This window comes from Rattus norvegicus, chromosome 19 (genome assembly GCF_021556685.1).
Source record: "Rattus norvegicus strain SHRSP/BbbUtx chromosome 19, alternate assembly SHRSP_T2T, whole genome shotgun sequence".
Taxonomy (NCBI): Eukaryota; Metazoa; Chordata; class Mammalia; order Rodentia; family Muridae; genus Rattus; species Rattus norvegicus.
This window is the reverse complement of record NC_141552.1, coordinates 49,417,827-49,436,097: the sequence shown is the minus strand read 5'-3', so window position 1 is coordinate 49,436,097 and position 18,271 is coordinate 49,417,827.

Here is an 18,271-nt window from a genome sequence, read left to right as displayed (position 1 = left end):
GTAAAACGTATTTGCCCATGCCTTTCATTTCAGCAGTGGGAGTGGTGGGTGGTGGGTGGTGGGTGGTGGGTGCAGAGGCAGGCTGATCTCTGTGACTCTTTCTCCTTTGTCTCTCTCTGTCTCTCTCTCTCTTTGTGTGTGTGTGTGTGTGTGTGTGTGTGTGTGTGTGTGCATGTCTGTGAGTGTGTGTGTGCATGTCTGTGAGTGTGTGTGCATGTCTGTGAGTGTGTGTGTGTGTGTGTGTGTGTGTGTGTGTGTGTTGGGGAGAGGGAAATTAGGCAACCCTTGGGAGCTGGTTGTCTCTTTCCACCTTCCTCCGTTTGAATTCAGGTCTTCAGGTTTTCACTGCAAGTGAAAACCCCTCCAGCCATCTCTCAGGCTCTATGAAGTTATTCACACTCATTGCTTATAAGATCATGGGAGTTGGGGGTGGGGTTCAGTTTGTCCATTTCAAAGACCATTATTTATAAAACCTGAAGTTGCCATAGGAGAGGGGCCACCTAGAGCCTTCAGTAGGCAAAGAGCTGCAGTAAGGCATGCAACGGAAATCCAAGCTCAGAAGAATCTATTGACTCTCTCCTAGTTCTCTAAACTGTCCACCACAAGGACTGGGGCATGTCAGAGGTCGAGGTGTAATTAGTTCCAGGTTGCGGTTGGCTGCTCAGGTGATTGTCCCCACAGAGGCCGTTTGACCTGGGATAAGCTTGTGAGCAGTGACTCACTGGGTCACCAGGCACATTGCATGCCCCTTTCTCATGGTCTAGGTGTGGACCTGCAAAGCCAGGATCCTAGGATGCTCCTAGCTACAGGGTCCTCCAAGGGTAAGTGTGGCTCTGCCCTGGTCCCTGGGCAGCGGTTACTGTTTGGTGCCAAACGCCAAGATTTAAGAAGCTGATCGAGGAGAGCGTGTGTCCTCAGCAAGTTCAGAACTGCACACTCACAGCGCTACCAGACTTCTAACCAATCAAAACCTCTTAGAGCTGTCTCTCTGACGCCTCCGCATCTGCTTCAGACTCCTGGGTTTTGAGATGGAAAAGACAGAACATGCTAGGGACATGGAGGAAGGGCCCCAGGCCTCAGTGCCCTCCCCCACTCCCTCCTGGTGCCCTAAGAGGCAGATACTGGACACAGTGTGACCTTTTCCAAGCTAGAAACCTATTAACAACGCCAGATGCCTTACTCCACACCGCTGTAAGATAACAGGCAGGACATTAGGCCCTCTCTTGCATACTGGATCAGCAGTGGGCTCAGCCTTCTAACTGAGATATCCCCTGTAACATAGGAGAATCCAAGAAAACTAGTGAGAGGCGATGGGTCCTGGTGAACGCACCTGGGCTCTGTTACAAAAACCTGTGAACAGGAAACCTCAGTCCCTGACCGTTTTCCCCGCACTCAGCAAGACAGCAAATCAAGAGCATACTTCTGGGCGCTGCTTGGAGTCTGCATAACTTTAGCTTTCCTCGTCTGAGGCCGAATTGACAATGAGATTCCATTCTAGGTTGCTGGGGTGGAGGTGGGCACGTCCCCCACGCTTTCGCCTTCTCCCCCGTAGTTCAAACTAGCTTGAACTCATAATAACTGTCCTCAACCTCGTGGCAACACTGCTGCTTCAACTTTGAGAGCGGTGGGATTACAGGAGCCACTATACCTGGCTCCATTAAGACCGTGTCTGGACACCTGAGGCTTTAGCGTTCTTCAGGCCGCTGGCCTAGATCGCCATCTGCTGGTCACTGTGGCACATTACTGTTCTAAAGCTTCACATAAGGCGTACTTTGACAAATTTATCTTAACTTGAATTTAAGAACCGATAAAAATAGATTGGGAATATAGTCCAGTGGTAGAGCCCTTGCATCACATGCATTATATCCTAGGTTCTATCCATGGTTTGGATAGATAGATATTCTAATCTGCATTGCATGTGTAAGAAAATAGCTTCGGAGAATATAAGGAGGATATGAGACTTACCAAGCACTAAATGTCACACGTGGAATCCCAGTGATTCCTCTCCAGTGCTGTATACTCTTCCATGTGACAGGTACTCACATGACTCTGGCCTGACTACCTGCCTTCGCTTAGGGAAGACTCTCATGTCCCTCTGCACACCACCCCCAATTTTCAGAGACGTGCATGGCCGGGGCCAAGATCAATGTGCTTACTGACACAGTGCAGCCCACCGCAATGACGTTATGCTGCCGACACATTATTTCCAAAAGAGTTAAGTTTTCATTCATTGACATACATGTTTGAGACTCAGTCACTGAAAAAAAAAAGGGCAATTAATGAGGCTAAAATTCAACAGTCGAATGCTGGCCTATTGTGTGTGAGCCCTCTGGTTAATCCTGAACAGCACAAAGAAAAGGAAAGATATTTTTCTTAAAAAACTAGACCTTGGGGTTGGGGATTTAGCTCAGTGGTAGAGCGCTTGCCTAGGAAGCGCAAGGCCCTGGGTTGGTCCCCAGCTCCGAAAAAAAGAACAACAACAACAAAAAAACTAGACCTTGTTCATTCCTTCCTCCCCTCTCTCTCTCTTTCTCTTTCCTTCCTCTCCCTTTCCCTTTCCTTTTCCCTCTCCCTCTCTCCTCCCTTCCCCTCCCTCCCTCCCTCCCTCCCTCCCTCCCACCCTCTCTCTTTCACAGCTTGAGGACTACTGCTCTAAATTAGGTGCTTTTCCAGAATACTTTATCCATCTTTGGGAGAAGATCCCATAGACAGGAGAGGATCCAGGAAGTCACACATAGGAGTGTGTGTGTGTGTGTGTGTGTGTGTGTGTGTGTGTGTGTGTGTGTGGTGTGTGTAGAAGGGTAGCATTAGAGTTCGGTGTCACAGCATGGGTAGGAGGCAAGCAGGCCTATCAGTAAAGCTAACTCAGTATGGGACAGGGGATGGAGTGACAAGGCTGATGATGGAGTGGATGGAAAACACCATCTAGGAGAAGTGTAATCCACTCCAGCTCGAGCCAGGCAGAAAGACTTCCTTTGGGGAGGGGACATGATTATTTGAAGTGCCCATCTTGAAGGATGAGGCTTACATTGGGCACTGGGTGGATTGAAGGAGGTCATCTCTTCCTTCCTGAGATGCTGTCCCTCATTAGGAGTCCTGAATCTCCTCCCTGACCTCCCTCTCATCTCCTCCCATCTCTTCCTGGCTGTCTCCCAGCTCTATGATTATAACAAGCACCCAGATGTTGCACGTGGGTGCAACTGTCCCCCTTGTCTCATGAGACCCCTTCAATGTGGATTGCTCCTGACTTAGTTGTCTGGTGAACTCATTCAATCCTCCAGCTTGACGTTCAAGCCTTTCTGGTAGGTACCTTCCCACAACCCTCCCTCCAATCACAGGTCAGTCCCATGAACAACAAGTGTTAGGTCTGGATGTAGCTACCTTCTGTCAGGGATTTCTGTCTTTTCAGTGGTTTAGGAGCTCTCGTAGATGGCAGAGGACCGGCCGGTTTTTCTCAATCAAATAAATGGTTGGTTGGCTGGCTTGATAGAAGCACAACTTAAAAAGCAAACAAACCAACCAACAAATAAACAAAAACAAGGAACAAGAAACCACCCCTTTTAAGAAAAACGGCTCTCTCTCTGGCTCCCAGTTCTGTTCCAGGACATAGGCCTGAAGGGATTTAGCCATGTTATTAAAGTGAATTAACACTTACTTGAAATAACCACAGACTCCTCTGCACCCCTGAGCTTGCAGCGGCCAGATTACATCTCCTCCAGGCACAGACGTTTGACATTTTGTTGCAAAGTCATTTTCCTCTCATTTCCTTATGTTGCTAGAATATTCTATGTCTCTTCACTTCCCCTCTGTGTCCCCATTACTCACGTTAGTTAAATTTATCCCTTGCCATTTAATCATCGGAGATAGACTTGCTGGTATGCATGTTCTCTGGGCACTGCTTTCTCCTCTCGGACCATCTGTCTCCTCCTGGGCCACACTGAGAACAAAACCCAGACCCCTCCCCTTTGGGGATAGAGATACTCAGATACACTGGAGTCCTGCATTCCTTCCCAGGCTGGCTTTGACTTCGGGGTTCTCTTGCCTCCACCACACTCATGGCCTTCCCTCTCTCCAGCCTCCTCTTCTGCTTCCTAGAACTTGGTTGTTTTATTTTTAACTTTATTACATTTATTTAGTTAGTTTGTGGGTAGGTGAGGGCACGCACAAGTCATAAATGTCAGGGGATAGCTTGTAGGAATTGATTCTCTCCTTTTACAGGGTAGGTCCTGGGGATTGAATTGAGGTCACTAGGCTTGGCAGAAAGAATCTTAACCCATTGAGCCATCCGGCCTGCCTAGAACATGGATTTTTTTTTTTTTCGGAGCTGAGGACCGAACCCAGGGCCTTGCGCTTGCTAGGCAAGCGCTCTACCACTGAGCTAAATCCCCAACCCCTAGAACATGGATTTTATTTCGCCTCCAGACCAAGCAGTTTGGGTAACCTTTAGTCACACAGACAAAGGAATGTGGTAATTCTTCTCTGGATAGGTTTAGTCAGGAAGCCTTTAAAGGGACAAAGAGGAAGCAAAAGGGGGTGTTGTGAGGTGCCTGCTTGAGATACAGCCACAGCAGTCACTCTCCTTAGCTGGTTGGGACACCGTCCCTCTCACATGAGGACAGAGACCCTTACCTTTCCCAGAAACATTTGGAAAAGACCAGAAATCCACAACTTATTGAGGGTAGACTTGTCCTTGGACCTCTCCTTGTGCCACGTGGGCGCTTGGGACTGTACTTGGGACTCAGGAAACGAGTGGTGTGGAACTATCTCGTAGGATCAGTTTCTGTTTTTGGGAGCTGTGAGGACATAGTGAGCCTGGGACAAGTCGTGCCAGAGAATCTCAACATCAGAAGACAGGCGGGCGGGCCTCCGTGGTTCAGCAAGGAAGATAGCCACACTGAAATGTGGCTGCAGGCCAAGATCAAGAAGGCAGAGTTTGTTTCAAAAGGACCAGAAGTGGCTGCTGATATGAGGGAACCAACGCGGTTAGAATCTGAGCAAGAAACTTTCTGGTTGGCTATGTGATTTACACCTGTAATCCCAAGACGTGGGAGATGGAAATGTGAAGATAGGAAGTTGGATGCTTCCTGGGCTTTAAGACCTTATCTGAACAAATACATATAAATAATGGATACAGAATACACACATACGCACACATGCATGAATGCATGTACATACACACACACATGCACGTACATGCACACATGCAAACACATGCACAAAAGCACACACATGAGCAAAATCCCTGGCAGGAGAGAAAGACAGCAGCAGAAAGAAGCTGGGCCATAGCTGGGCTAGAGGTAAAGAAAAGCCATAAAGGGATTTGCCTTACATAGAATTGAGGGCCAAGGAAACAGTGGCCTTGGGCACAGTCATTTTTATTTTGCTGGTAGTGTCTTCTGTATCCCAGGCTGGTCTCAAATTCACCGTGTAGCTGAGGATGGGTTTGAACTGCTAATCCTCCTGAGTGCTGGGGACAGGAATTCACCTCTACAGGTAGCGTGTGTGATGCTGTGACTAGAGCTCAGGACTTTGTGAAGACCAGGCGAGCACTCTACCCACGGTAGATTTCTAGGACAGAGGGTGGCTCAGTGGTTAAGTCCATTGGTGATTCTTACAGAAGACCCAGGTTCAATTCCCAGCGAAGAGGCTCCCACATCTGTCCCCCCAGTCCCAGGGGAGCCTATGGAATCTGATGCCCTTCTAATGGCCTCGGAAGCATCAGGTACACACATAGCATATAGATGTACATTCAGGCAGAACATTCAGATAAATACATTTTTAAAAAAAGGACAAAGGGGACACAGATAAAGCACTTAGTAATTATGTTTTATGAGTCAATTTATAGACCTTCATACATATGGTCATATTTAATTTTTCTCTATGTAGCCCTGGCTGGCTTCTCTGTGTAGATCTCTATGTAGTTCTGTCTCAAACTCAGAGAGATCTACCTGCCTCTGCCTCCTGAGTGCTGGGATTAAAGGTGTGTGACACTATTCTAGCCATATATATATATATATATATATATATATATATATATATATATATATATATATATATATTGGTTCTTTTTTTCAGAGCTGGGGACCGAACCCAGGGCCTTGTGCTTCCTAGGCAAGCGCTCTACCACTGAGCTAAATCCCCAACCCCTAGCCTTATATTTTTATTTAATAAGATATACTTTATTCTTGTGTCCATTTCAAGGATATTTTTTTCAGAACAAAAATCAAATCTCCAGTCTCCATGTGTTTGTGTTTTCTTTTATCTCCCATTGTCTTGGTTGGAGGAGACATCACTCACTGCTTACTGTTCATAATACACTTATCTCCTTTAATTCTTACAAATGTCCCATGTCTGAGGATCAGAAATCAAGAATGGGGGTCAAGGGTACATAAAGATACAAGCATAATCAAGATTCATTGGGAAAGTTCATCCTAGGCTAGGCCGAGAGTTCAGCTAGCCAGGAGGGTGACCAGTAAGGTGGGGTGTGTAAGGGCTTCAGCCACCTTCCCTTAAGTCTCCATCACTGCATCCATTTTAAAATTTTTATTTTACTTATTTATCTATCTGTTGTGGTGCTGAAGACAGAATCGAGGGCGCTATATATATGGTAGGTGAGTGCTCTACCATGGACATCCATCCCCATTAAACCAGGGTTCAGCCCAATCACCCCCACCCCATGAAACCCAGGCTAGCCTTGAATGTACTATGTAGCCCAGGTTGGGCTGGAATTCAAGAGCATCCTACATCAGACTTCTAGGTGTTAGGATGACAGGACTGAACCACCACGCCTGGCTCTGCTCCTCTCTCACTTGCAACTGTGACTGAACGTATAACAAGAAGCAACTTAAGGGAGACATGGTTTATTTTAACAGCGCAAAGTTGAAGAATTGAATCCGGAGAGGTCTGCCTTGCTTCGCTGGTGAGGACTGTCTAGAGAGTGTCTATGGAGAGCTGGAGGGTACTACATGGCAAGAGGAACGCAATATACAGGTGAAGGCAGAACACACATGGCCTAATTACCTCTTAAAAGCCCCCTTGTTCCTTTCTCCTTTTTCTTGGGGGGGGTTGGAGGTCCCTACCCTTTTAATACTAATGTGAATTAGATTAAACAAAATGAGGGAAGACGCTGTGAATTCAGGCCAGCTGAGGCAAAACAGTGAGTCCCTGTCTCACCAAGAGAGAGAGAGAGAGAGAGAGAGAGAGAGAGAGAGAGAGAGAGAGAGAGAGAGAGAGACAGAGAAGAGACAGAGAAGAGACAGAGAAGAGACAGAGAAGAGACAGAGAAGAGACAGAGAGACAGATGCAGGGGTCAGGAGGAGGCAAGAAGTCCAATCTCCCAGGAATTAGACTCTCAAGGCTTGTCCCAAGTACTTTGCTTTCTTCACTGAGGCTCTACCTCCTAAATGTCCACTTGCCTCCTGGGCTGTGCAGATGGCTTCCTTCTTGTTCCCCTCAAGGATCCATCAAGGAGAGCACCTTCTAAAACAATGCCACCAACTGGGGACCAAGTGTTCAAGTGCCAGGGCCTATAAGGGGACATCCTACATTCAATCCACAACACTCTCTCAGGTGGCTCTGGGTGCAGCCTCTTGACTGGACAATTGCCTATATGCCTGAGCAGACTATGACTGAGTCTCTCACGGAGGGGCCAAGAGTAGGGGTCTCCCTAATTGATGGTGGTTCTTGAACTGATCATGTTCATGTCATGAGCATCTCAATCAACTAGAGCCTCCTGACAGAAAAAGGAAGCAAGCCTTCACCTGCAGAAGCAGGAGACAAGTGAACGGTTCCAAGTTCAAAGATGCTGCCTGTGGCTAGACACTTCCCAGGAGCCTGACAGCATTCTCGGCTGCCTTTCTCCCAGATTCTGTTGGGTGCTTACTGTGGGTTACATCCACCATCCAGAAACTCTGCTCTCAAGAGTTCTGTTTATGGGGTTGGGGATTTAGCTCAGTGGTAGAGAGCTTGCCTAGCAAGCGCAAGGCCCTGGGTTCAGTCCCCAGCTCTGAAAAAAGAAAAGAAAAGAAAAGAAAAAAAAAAAAAGAGTTCTGTTTATGCAGTAACACATCCCTGATCAAGGCAGTCTAAAACAATGGATGTTGTGAAAATTCTATAGTTCTCTAGGTGTACCAGATTATTTAAAAATATGGTCTATTTATAAATAATAAATATTCATATAGTGTGTGTATGCATGAATGTGTATGTGCGTGTGTGCATACGTGCGTGCGTATGTGTACGTGTGTAGGTGTGTACGTGTGTGTGTGTGTGTGTGTGTGTGTGTGTGTGTGTGTGTGTATGAGCTATGTAGAACTTTCAAGGGTTCATCTCTCCTCCCATCATGTAGTTTCAGGGGTCAAACTTAGGTCATGAAGGATTGTTGGATTAATGGGTAATAGGCTATTCTGAGAGCACATCTGCTAAATAAATTTGGTTTTGATCCTTGTATGCATCCTTCTTCTTGCTATGTAAAACCCTGAACCACTTCAGATGTCTACAAATTGTCTCTACTAGTAAGAGGAACCTCGGTAGATGTAGTACTTCAACTTCAAGAAGAACCTTCGAGCCTCAGAACTGAGCACAGAGCCATTATGTTTTATAAACTTACTTATTCTCAGGTGTTCCGTTATGGCAACTGAAAACAGACCAAAGTATCTGAATACTTTGCATTGCTGGAGGAAAAATGGGAGAGGCAGCTTAAAGGCAACTGTCTGGTGCAGGCTGTCCTGTACAGCGAGGGTAGAATGAAGTCCTATGGGTTTGCCCAGCTCCCCCTTATCAGTTGGGGGCTCGTGCTGTATGTTGAATGGTTCTGCACATGAGATCATACCTTTTTGCCTCTTACTAGCTTTCTGGCAGCTGCCACCTCTGCGGTGTCCGGTGGATGTTGTTTTGACTCTGAAGCATCTCTCTTTTATTTCTAGTGCAGGGTTTCCAGAAGGTGCTGAAAAGTCTGAGGCACCGGCGGGTGAACCGCCATAGGCCATACCTGCCCACATCTAATTTGATTTGACTTGTTTTCCTGGCAACAAGAACTCAGGGTCAGGAATGAAAAGCCCCAGCGGCAGAGATGATAGCTCACTGTGCTGCCCGCTGCCCGGTGTGCTGGCTCTCTCTGCCCACAGGGTTCACTGTCAGCCACGGGGAGCCAGGAAGGGAGCATATCCAGGAGCCAAGCACCGTGGGAGCTCTGCTTTGTTTATACTAAAAAAGCCCCAGAAAAAAACCTTCTCCCGAAACCGCCATCATCAGACATTTATTAAGCTTGAGTTGACTGGGGCCAGTTCTCCTGGTTGGCTAAAATTGGCTTGAAAAATAGAGTAATTTGTGGTTGTCAGATCCTAAATTAAATGATTCGAATACTACTGTGGCTGATTAAAGGGCTTTATTCAATTTCCTCTTGACCACATGTTCCTCTGTGAGGGCAGGAGAGACACTGTTTCTGGAAGAAATACAGTATTAAGAGACTGATTATCAGATCTACGGGTAATAGTCATTAAATTCGGTTCTCCCCTTTGTTCCTCAATGAAAGGTGAAACGAAACAGGGAAGAAGAAATGATTATTGTTTGTTTAGCTGTGTACAACTCTTCCGTCAAGCTGCTATGTAGAAACCACCTCAGGGCACCAGGCTGGGTAGCTAAGAGAAGTTTAAGGACCTAAAAAGGTATCTAGGCAACAGTAACAAAGGTCGGCAAATAAAATGAGTCAATGAGAGGGGAAAAACCAGGGGCTGTGTTGGATGGTCTGAGAGAGATGCCCACGCCACCCACAGCAGTTGCAGAGGGACAGTCTATGACAGCCATGATCATGTTTTTGGAGAGTGATTTATCTGGTCCCAAAGGAACCTGATGAGACCAAAAGAGTGAGGGGGCCTTTGGAGGGTGGCATACTGGGGAAGATCAGGCTCACCTTTCTGGAGCCACAGCCCATTTGACCTTTCTCTCCCCTTGTTTTTGTCTCTGGAGTAAAAGAAAGATCACACAGCTTAGGTCAGCTGTTCTCAACCTGTGGGTCGCGACTCCTTTGAGATCCAATGACTCTGTCACAGGGGTCACCTAGGACCATTGGAAAACAGGGATATTCACACTGTGATTTATAACACTAGCAAAATTACAGTTATAGAGTAGCAACAAAAATAATTTTTATGGTTGGGGTGGGAGTCACTACAACATGACGAACTGTATTAAAGGGTCGCAAGGCATTATGGAGATTGGAAACCCCTGCCTTAGATTGAGACCAAGCTGTCTTACTCACGGCCAACACACTGGGAGTGCCCTTCAAATTCTAGGCTCCTTCAAGAGCTATCAAACCAGGAAGCCCTTAGATGGCTGTGGGAAAGGAACAGGTGCAAGGGTATCCAGAATCCTACCTGGGCCAAGGCTATGTGAAGGATGAACTCATCCATTCTGGATTCTCTCGGTGTGTTAAACAAATGGTTTTAATTTCCACTTTGTTTTTTTTAATATATTGAGAGTTGCCTCAAGGAAGGGTTTAGACTCTAGTTCTCACCGCCGGATCACGTGCTGACTCTGATGCTTACTCTGTGGCCACAGACTGGTCGTATAGCCCGTGGGTGTCTCCCTTTATTATTTGTAGGCTCAGAAGGATCGACCCCTCCCTAAGAGTGTTGTGAGATTAAAAAGAGTTGTTGCCTGTGAGGGCTTGCAACAGATCCCGCCTTTGAAAACATGGGCTTGAAGTTTTATTGGGCATTTGTATTTCATGTCAAACGTTTCTGCTCTGTCCTTGCCCATTTTTATGGAGGTCATTTTTCTAGTTACCAGGCAGGAATTAATGCGAGGGCCCTCTCAAGTCAAGGTGGCTCTCTTAGTGGCTGTGGTCCTTAAAGCCTCTAGGGGGCGCCCAGGGCCCGTGCTGTCTGCGTCGTGGCAGCCTGTGGGTAGAGAATTCTGGATCCATCTGGTTCACCTGGACTGACTGGGTTCTACATCCTGTTTGGCACCTTTACCTACCTAAACATAATGAGTGAAAAAGAAGCCAGGCACAGGCTGCTAGACGTTTGTATGAGGTGTACAACCTTTTTTTAAGATGGACCTCCGCTTTCTCCCACCTTAGTCTGAGACGCTGGGTTTCCAAAAAACAAACAAACAAACAAACAAACAAACAAGAAAACGATGCTGGATCGTTTGTCAGGGTAAGCTTTTTCCTTCTTGACTTTGCTAGGCTAAAGCAAGAGTGCACGCGAAGGGGCACCTCCTCCAGCGGTCCTTTGTGGGGACATGAGGGAATGATGTGGTAAATAGAGTCTTGATTTTGTCTATTAATCAATGGCCTGTGTCTTACCATGACCCTGGGAACTGGAGTCTGATGTGAAGGGACAGCGAAAGCTGGCACCGGAACTGCCATCGGGCCAGCTAGTTGGTCGTGGGGGTGGGGTATAGCCTCAGATGGAATCCTTGTGAGGAGTGGAAGACTGGGATAGACTAAGAGGGAAACAACGGTAGCCTTGGAGTCCCAAATTAAAAATAAAGGAACCACAAAATACTGAGCTGTAGACCAGAGATTTGGTGTGGTAGGGATGTCACTGTAGTGGCCATGACTTTACCAGATCAAGTCTGGATGTGGCAGGGAGAGGAGAGGATTGTGACCAGCGTGGCTCACAGCCACACTCAAAATAAAGGTAGCTCTTTGATGGGAGAAGAGGCAAGCAAAGAACAGCATGTAAGAACCCCACCACCACCACCAGATGTGTGCACAATGTTCTAAGGCACAGAGCAATGGCCTCCAGACATAATGGGAAGGGGGGATGGAGACTGAGGAGCCACCCCCAGGAAACTGCATGGACGCTGTTCAGGCAGGTGACAGCTTCAGAGTAGGAGATGGCAGGGGACACTGAGGGTTTCTGACAGAGGGGCTTCTGTTTTCCAGGATTGGAGGGAGTTGGGCAATAAGAGATGTCAGTGGGTATGAGGACAGGATGAACAGACAAGGGCCGGAGGCTGGACGCTCCCTCTGAGTATCACATGGACCAGCAGGGAGAGGTGGCTCTCCATGGCACCCTAGTTACCAGCTTCTGTAGGGAAGGATCTATCTCCTATTCGGAATCCTGCCCCATGACAGGTCTTTAGAGCTAGTCACAACTCTGACTGCATGCCAAGGAGCCCCCTTGTGCGGAACACTTCCGGAAGCTTTGAGTGCTATAAAGACCCACTGCTTGGCGCGTGTGGGTCCCGTCAGAGGGGGCCATTTTTATCACAATAGAAGCACAAGTAGGTTTCGACAGTAATTGCTTTCCTAACCCTCAAAGAAGAATGCATTGCAAACCCACCACGATTAACTGCGGTGGTCACATTCCTTTTTTATTTAAAGCTGTTTAGAAATATTAGCAACGGACTCGGTTTCCAGGTTGTTGTGGTGTTGGGTTTTTCTGTTGTAAGTGCCTAAGGAGGGAGGAATGGAAAGATGTTTGCGTTTTCCGCTCAGCAGCCAACCGAAGCTCAAATAATAACCTCACTGTGTAACCTGGGACTTAGTATCCTCAAACATTTATAATTCCGCAGGGATAGCCCTAGAACCGCTCAGACTACTCACAGCTGGGTATTATCTGCACCCAATGTTCACAACCTTAGAACTGATTCTTAGAGTTCCAGTGCCCCTCTGTCACTTAGGCTGTGGGTACATGGGACTCGTGGCAAATGAGATAGGGTGGAGGGCTCTTGCTGGCACATCACAGCTTCTTCCCCTGCTGGATGTAAGTTCTCTTATGTTTTCCCCGGGTGTGGAGTGTGTCCAGTCCCACCAGTCCAGAGGCAGGGAGAACCAGTGTGGGTTATGAGCACACACATGGGGAACTGAGTTCAGTCCTCTAGAACTCATAGTCCACATAAAAAGCAAGTCCTCACTGGGGACATAGAACCAGGAGGATCCCTGGGACCTGCTGGCCAGGTAGTCTAGCTGAATGGTTCAGCTCTAGATTCAGTGAGACACCTGCCTCAAAAAGTAAGGTAGAAACAAAAATAGGAGGTGGGAAACAATTGAACAGACATACAAATGCTACACACAGCACCCCCCCCCACCCCAGACCACACAGACCACACACACAAACACCACACACAGACCACACCATACACACACATACACAAACACATACACACACAAACACCACACAGACCACACACATACAGAGACCACACATATATACACAGACCACACCCCCCCACAAATGCCACACACAGATCACACACCACCCACACACACACACATACACATATACACTCACACACACTGCACACAGACATATACATAGACACTCAGACCACACATAGCCCCCCAACAGACACACACATACACAGATCACACCACACACACATACACACAGAGACACACACAGACACACAGACACATACATACAGAGCACACACACATATAGAGCCCCCCTGCCCCCATACACGCATACACACAGAATGTCACCAGGTTTGTCCTATGAAGTCTCAGATGTTTCCCCAAAGGATTCAGGGGTCAGATAGTCATGTGAGGTGCTGTTCTCTTTGCCTCTACATGCCTTTAAGAAGCAAAATGCACACTTTCTGTTCTCTCTCTCTCTCTCTCTCTCTCTCTCTCTCTCTCTCTCTCTCTCTCTCTCTCTCCTGGTCTCTCTGGCTGTTCTCTCAGCTGTGTGCATATTTCGAGAAGAATATCAAGAATGATTTTCCCTGCATAATTACCCGCCTCCTCCCCTGCCCACCTCCACACATCTTTCAAAGCGGCAGCTTCTCTGATTTCTATAGTGGACTCCACTATGCAGTTAGCAGGCAGGTGAATTAATTAAGGGAGCCTCCAGCTATGAGAACTCTGCTCAGCTTCCCTTTCTCCAGCTCTGCTTCCTCTCTGTCCACTTAGAAATTGTCACCCCAGGCCACCTCCTACTGCCGCTGAGCTGGAGGTGCACGGTCAATTCTCTAGATAGGGCACGGCCATCTCTCTGCCTGCTGCTCTGTCCTGAGGATTCAGGTTGCCTTGGTCTCAGAGCAGAAGCCGTAAGAATTCCACTTTAGTGAGATCATTCAGCATTTTCTTCCACAAGAACTCACAGGAAAACACCCAAAAGGAGAACAAACAACAGAATGGATTGACTCATGTAATCGAAGAGTCCAGAGGGAGTAGAGGGTCCCTGCCAAGGTTCAGGCAGGACAAGCTTCAGTGCTCTGGAATTTTTCCTGGCTGCCTGCCTCTGGCAATGAGCTTCCTATTGAGCCTTGGACATGTTCAATACAGCATAGGCTTAAAGTGTTCTGGACCCAGCCTCACACTCTGGCCATCAGAAGATGCAGCAGGCCTTACCCTAGGTGTTCTTAGGATCCAGGGAAACCATCAAAAGTCCCTTCTGGTTTGGTTAGGACTGATTTGTCCCTTACCTGATCATTGTGGTGAGACCTGCTTATGATCAGTCAATCAAGGGCTTTTCCGAATGTGGGGAAGACTGGGAAGGAGGAGGGGAGGGTGGATACTCACACAATAGGCAGAAGGCTATAACGAGAGAAGCAAAAGTTGATGTCCAACTACCACAACAGTGACTGTCCATTCCTGTAGGAACCTGGATTCCCTTCTTCTCATGGTCCCAGAAGCTAAGCTCCATCTCTTTCTCTGGGCTCACCTGCCTGGTGCATTTGCCCTTAGCGTTCTGAGCATGGACAGCCACCTGTGTGTCCTCCAGTATGAGCAAAAAGAAAGAATTATGGGTGGGGATACAGGAGAGTCAAGTTGGCCACAGGTGGCTGTGGGGCTCTGGAGAATCAACAGACAGATGGTGCTGGGATCAACGGAGTCAGCTGGATGAAGGGAACTAGGACCTGGAGGGGCATACATCCTCTTCCACAGACTTCCCTTCTGAGGTCATCAGAGAAAGGAAGAGCATTTACCACTAGAACCATGGATGCTTGTCACGTCAGTGACTTTAAGGACAATTGAATGAAATTCTGGGAGCATTAATGAGACAGAATGGGTACCTCAGAGTCCACAGTTGGACAAAGCACAGCCAGTCCCCAAGCACACTTATTAGATTTATGTCACAACTGCAAGAATAAAAACAATGGCAGCCCACCACGAGAGGTGGGAGCACAGCCGGCTCGATGGCTCAGTGGATAAAGATTCTTGCTGCCAAGCCTCAGGACGGGAGTTTGAGCCCCAGGACCCACATGGGAAAGGGGAGAACTGATTCCTGCAAGTTGTCCTCTGACCTACACACGTGTGCCATGGCCCATGTGTATGAACACATACAAAGAGAAACAAAAATAAAATTAATAATAATAGAATAGAGTAAGAGATACCCCCCGCTGCCCTCTTAGCATCTCTGATAACCTCTCTGCAGCCAGAACAAACCCTGAGGTGCTTTCAGAGCTGTGAGGGACGCCAGCCAGTGTTCTTTTACAAATGATTTGTGACAAACCCATGCAAATGTGCATGCTTCCCCCTTAGATGAGAAGACTTAGAGGAAAGAGTCCCTCCCACGTTTTCCTTGTGAAGAAGCTGGCAGCTTGGACACAATGTTCTTTTTCCTTGAGGACTCCTTTTAGTAAGAGGAATATATATATATTTTTTCATCTTTACTAGAAGAAAAAAGTCTGCTGTTCTAATTTTTGAAAGCTGGTATACCATCCAGTTTTAATCAGTATGCTTAGCTCCAGGGGCAGAGACTGCTGCCACATCTGGCCAGGCTTAGCATGCTGTTCGAGCTACTTATCCAGCAATGCCTAACACTATGCTGGGGACTCAACACTGTGGCACACACACTTGCCAGATGCTTCGGAATTCTTTCACAAATTATTTGCCTCTGTCTTGGTAACCCAAGGTGATGACTGAACTGAATGCTCTATCAGTGGGCGCTCTGGCTACCCTTGAGGCCCCTTCCAGAGGAATTCTCTCATTTTAGAGAGAATGATGAGTCATGAAGATGTTCACTGACAGACAGATGTCAGGGCTTCTGGACATCACCGTCCCAGGCTAGGCATTGTGATGCTTGTTATTTCAGCACAAAGGAGGCTGAGGCAGGAGGATCACAAGTTAAAGGCCAGGTCAGGTCTATAGGAAGATATGTGTGTGTGTGTGTGTGTGTGTGTGTGTGTGTGTGTGTGGTGTGTGTGTGTGTGAGAGAGAGGGGGGAGGGAAGGAGGGAGGGGAGGAGAGAGAGAGAGAGAGAGAGAGAGAATGATCACACTGTGGAAGATTCTATTTACTCTCCCAACCAACAGGACCCTTCTTGGCATGACCTGGAGAACTTCTGTCCCCATGCTGGAACCAGCCAATATCTTAACATAGGGTAAAAGTATCCTGGCTTGGACACTGAATGCTAAATCAGGAAGAGGTTACCACCCTTTCTCTACAGCTCTGGATATAGAGACCTCTCAAACTTCTCCAGAGAGAAAGTCATCTTTTTCTTTCCAAGGTTAGTCATTCTGTTGCCTTGGTTAACCAGTCCCAAGACAGTTGGAACCTAAGGAAAGCATTCAGGGGCGCCTGCCCTGTAGTGGTGAGTATCTGAGATAACATCTGGGTTCATAAGTAATTGAGGGGTCCACATTCAAAAGTCTGGAGTGCTCTACCATGGGCATCCCTTGCTCTGTTCTGTCTGTCAATGGCTGCTGGCAGTTAGACGGAGTGTGGCAAAGGCCAGTGAAGCGCTGGGAACTACAGGACAGAGAAGTGCCACGTAGAGCATCCCCACATGCCATTCTGACTACAGCCTGCAGGTAAGGGCATGTGGCTGATGGGACCCATGGCCTCAAGAACTTTTAGACCCAAACCTTATTTTTCTAGTGATGTGTGGGTATACTGAAAATATGAATATTGAGTCTGGGTTCTATAAGAAAGGATTAAACCTAGATACCACCCATAGCCCTTCTAGGGAAAGGCTTTTATTTGGCAATGACCCTCCCCTTCTCTATGATACGTTCATGACCATGTTTGTCATAACCACATACAGACAAAAGGGTATCAACTGTCTTAGCTCCCCTCTCACATTCTGACAGGATTTGCTGAGCTATCTGGTGGTGTGGGTGCAGGAGAGCTGGTGGGCTGACCAACTCAGCTATCACTTAGGCCCAGGTACAGGGCTTTGAATTGGCACAACCCAACGTCTACCTCATCTATGAACTGCTGGAGCAGATAAAAGGCTGTTCCTGCAGATCCAAAGCTACAGAATCTCCCTGACACAAGGCAACAACAGGATGTTCGAGAGGAGTTCCAGCGAGGATCCAGTATTGGTGGTGTAGCAGAGGCCAGAGGCCAGAGGCCTCAAAAACAGACCAACGACTCGTTCCAATGAGCATGTGCAAATGAAGATCTGTGGACAAAAGAGCACACTGTGGGACACCCCACGCCACACTACAGCTTCCACAGCAAGAGGGTTTTTATGTTTTATTTTTGATTTTTTATCTTTATTTTCTCTTTGGGAGGGCACTGTGAGGGTGAAGGGCAGACATGAAGGGACAGGAGATGAGTGGTTGTGTTGCCTGATGTGAAACTCACAGAGAATCAATGAAAATTTAAAAAAGAGAAAAAAGTTTCCTGAGCTAAGTAAGTTCCTATTATAGGTAAAGTATCACCAGTGAGATGAAGCTCCCAGTTCTCCCCAGGCTGGCTGGCTGGCTAGAACACACGTGGGGTTCATTCTTCACAGTGTTTAGCAGGAGAACGAACACATGGTACCATCTACCTTCAAGACTGAAAAAAAAATCAAGCCATAGTGAAAAGAATTCTCTGCAACCCTTAAGTTGAGCTCCTGTGTTCGATGAATGGGTAAATGGAGATTTAGAGATGTCAAGGCTTTTCCCAGGAAGCTCTTAAGGCACATACGGACTGGACATGGTGGTACAAGTCTATAATTCCTGTGCTTGGGATTCTGAGGCAGGAGGATCTCAAATGGAAAATGACCTTGGGATGCATAGGAAAACCTTGTCTTTATAACAGCCAAGGTCTGGGCTGGCAGGATGGCTCAGTGGGTAAAGGCACCCACCACCAAGCCTGATGATCTAAGACATACTCCCAGGACCCGTGTGTGAAAGAGATCTGACTACCACAAGTTGTCCTCTGACATCTACATTCATGCACACAATATACACGGTAAATTAACTAAATAGATGAACAAAACAGAGAGAGAAACCCCAAAGGCTAAGACCAGGTATGGTGATACACTTCCATAACCCCAGCCCATGGAATTGGAAGGTGGAGTCCGGAGGCGCACATGCAGGCATGCGCAAAAGAAAGAAAAGCAGGGAAGTGTGACCATCTGGGCATCAATTAGCTGACACTAATGGA